This window comes from Budorcas taxicolor, chromosome 7 (assembly GCF_023091745.1).
Source record: "Budorcas taxicolor isolate Tak-1 chromosome 7, Takin1.1, whole genome shotgun sequence".
NCBI lineage: Eukaryota > Metazoa > Chordata > Mammalia > Artiodactyla > Bovidae > Budorcas > Budorcas taxicolor.
In genome coordinates, this window is record NC_068916.1 from 95,778,213 (window position 1) to 95,781,716 (window position 3,504).

Consider the following 3,504-nt stretch of genomic DNA (forward strand, 5'->3'; position numbering starts at 1 on the left):
ACCAATGCTCCCGTTCCTTGTAGAGTTAAAGAGAGGGAGAGAAGTCTGTTCTGGACCTCTTTGTTGGTTGCCAAAACTGTCAACTGGAAACACACACACACACACAACTTAAAAATGTAGAACTATATTTTGTACTGAGGACTGGAGTCTGGGAAGGCATCCCCTCAGAAAGCTCTGACGGAGTATTTCTAAGAGGGAAGGAGGGGACAGGATATATAGGAGTTTTGTTTGTTTCTTTTTTTTAATAAAATAAAGATAATATTCTACTGGGAATATATGCAACAGGTTTTTTTTTTAATCTCTCCATATCTACCTCCAGTAGTAGCATTTTATAGGCAAATTTTAAAAGGCCACAAATTTTTAAAAAATAATGAAAGCCATGTTTTGCTTAGGGATACTAATATATATATACCGTATAGGTTATTTTACAGCAGATACTCGTCTGCCAAATTTCAGATGACAAAATGCTAAGCAGTGAGCTTGGTACTGCCCAGCTAGCTGTTTCTTGGCATCCATCCTGGAGAATCTGTCAGTGTGTAAGGTCAAGACCATCTTGTCACCTCCAAGTCTCTTCTCAGAGGTGAGTCTACTGTGATAGAACATTCATCTTCTTAAGACGCAAGGCCTGGCAAAAAGCCTCCCGCGAATCCCCTGGACACCACGATGTTCTGTCTGACAAATTCTGCTGCTTCTTCTATTATAGTATTGATTTCGGGTGCTGCCTTATTTGCTGGTTTCTTCATCCGTCCTTTTTCTTTGTTTCCATCTTTTTCAACTCTCTTCTAGTCGATCTGCATATAGCCGCCGTGACCGGCAATCTGAAGAAGAAAGCCACCACCTACTGCATTTGCTGCAAGTTTTTGAACTTTCTGGAACAAAAATCCCGCACACCAGCCACTCACTCCACCCTCTACAATCTGGGTGACTACTGAGTATTTTATATTTATTGAAAAGCAGAGACATTACTTTGCCAACTAAGGTCCGTCTAGTCAAGGCTATGGTTTTTCCAGTAGTCATGTATGGATGTGAGAATTGGACTGTGAAGAAAGCTGAGTGCCAAAGAATTGATGCTTTTGAACTGTGGTGTTGGAGAAGACTCTTGAGAGTCCCTTGGACTGCAAGGAGATCCAACCAGTCCATTCTGAAGGAGATCAGTCCTGGGATTTCTTTGGAAGGAATGATGCTAAAGCTGAAACTCTAATACTTTGGCCACCTGATGCGAAGAGCTGACTCATTGGAAAAGACCCTGATGCTGGGAAGGATTGAGGGCAGGAGAAGGGGACGACAGAGGATGAGATGGCTGGATGGCATCACCGACTCAATGGACATGGGTTTGGGTGGACTCCAGGAGTTGGTGATGGACAGGGAGGCCTGCCGTGCTGCAGTTCATGGGGTTGCAAAGAGTTGGACACGACTGAGCGACTGAACTGAACTGAGTGTTTTTCTACGATAGGTCTGGAGCTGTGGCCAAACCCTTGATTCCACCAGTGTTGTCTTCTGGCATACTCAGTTAAATCCAACACTTCGTAAGAGTCACCATCACTTTCATATTCTTGGGGAGGGAGGTTCTGAGTCGCCATGATACTGCTGGCGGCTGTACTGAGGTGGTCCCAACCCGCCTGCCTCTCCCCACTACTTTAAAAACCACTCTAAGCCCAGGTGGAAGTCTATGGTAGGAGTTACCGCTGAAAAAAATTTTTCAGTCAAACATCAGAAGATTACTACTAATCACACACACACACAAAAGACATCTTCAAGTTTAATGATTTTAGTGCTTTTCTATGAATGAGAAGATGCAAGATTCTAGACCAACTGAAATTACTTCTTTGATAGGCATCTTAAACACCCCGGGCCAGTATCCTGTTTTTCTCCAGTCTGAATTCCCCTCAGGGTGTACCATCCGGGGCAGCTGCAGTGCTGATGGCTTGATGGTGGACATAATTTGTCGTTTACTGAAATGGCAGGCACACGTTTTCAATATTTCAGAATTTTTAGAATTAATGGCACAGAAGAATTTCATTAGGCATATTTTCTTTTATGCTTTACTTCTTGAATTCTTATCACAACCCACCCCCACAATAAAACACAAAAGCATCCAACATGTACTGAAACTTGTGTGTAAAATGAACACTTGATTCACGTGGCATACAGGGGTGTCAATTAACAGAGAAAAACATTCTTTATTATTATGGCCCACCCTTTAGGTCCAACAATTGGTCATATGCTTCCAAGGCTTGATATCTTATTCTTCACTTTTATTTTCCTTCATGGATGGAGATCCAAGCATACAACCAAGTCCAGTTGACATAAATGTACTTTGGGGCTCCCTGTGATCTTTGTTGTTGGCTGAGCAGAATTATAATCAGGACTTCTTACATTTAGAACAAACTTCACTCTTGTTCTCCACTCATTCTTCTAGAGGGAGGACATAATGACAGAGTTATCAAAGTGGGTACTTGGTGGGGTCAGTGTGTTGCTTATTCCAGTGCCATTTGCACTCAAGCCAAGTATGGGAAATGGGAAGGCTTTTTGTTTCGTGCTTTCTGATGTTGTTACTCTTCTACGTGAGTGTAGCTGATCCTTGGGTGTTTCGTGCAAGATTGCACATTGGCTGGCTTCTGAGTTTAGTGGTTGTTTCTACCTCCATTTTCTTCGCCTCTCAGGCCTTTGGAATTTTTTGTTTGAATCAGATTATTAGAATATTACTATTATTGCATAATAACAAAGTCAATGTGTTCTAGAAATTTAAAGTACTTGACAGTCTGTAGAGCAAAGATTGGCATCGATCAGGATTGGAAGTGATTCTCGATTCAAGCATTTCCCACTTGTCACTTAATTCCTATTAGCCTCTATTTTTCTCCATTAATAAAACAGGCATTCTATCCACTTTTCTGGCTTGTTAGCATTAAATAAAATGCCTATAAAGTACCTAGCGTATTACTTGTATCACAACGACAGTAAATATCAACTGCTGTTGTTAAACCTGTCAGCGGCTTTCTGAAGCATATGAATGTTAAAATCATTACATATGGAAATGAGGTGGTTTTTTTCTGATTGAATAAGGTTATTTCAGTTAGGAAGTTAGGAAAGTTATTTTAGCCTAATCTTTTTTATAAATTTAAGCCTTAAATTTGCAAATGTATTTTTGTTTGAGAGGTACTATACATTAGAAAAAGCATGCTGGTATGAATCTAAAAATCAATTACAGAGAGAAAAATGGGAAAAGCACAAACTCATGGAGAATAAACAACATGCTACTGAAACAAACAAACAAAAAGGGTCAGTGAAGGAATCAAAGAGGAAGTCAGAAAACACCTGAAGACAAATGAAAATGAAAACACATCTTTCCAAAAATTTATGAGCTGCAACAAAAGTAGTTCTAAATAGGGACGTTTATAGCAATACAGACCTAGCTCAAGAAAACAAAAAATCTCAATTAACCTCATCTTGAAAAGAATAATAAGCAAAGTCCAAAGTCAACAGAGGGAAGGAAATAACAATAAA

The 3,504-nt window shown here is 40.1% G+C and overlaps 1 pseudogene; it reads right to left on the reverse strand.

The window, feature by feature from the left end:
- Positions 1 to 611: 611 nt before the first annotated feature.
- Positions 612 to 1,580, reverse strand: LOC128051642 (FUN14 domain-containing protein 1-like; annotated as a pseudogene).
- Between the last annotated feature and the right edge of the window lie 1,924 nt (positions 1,581 to 3,504).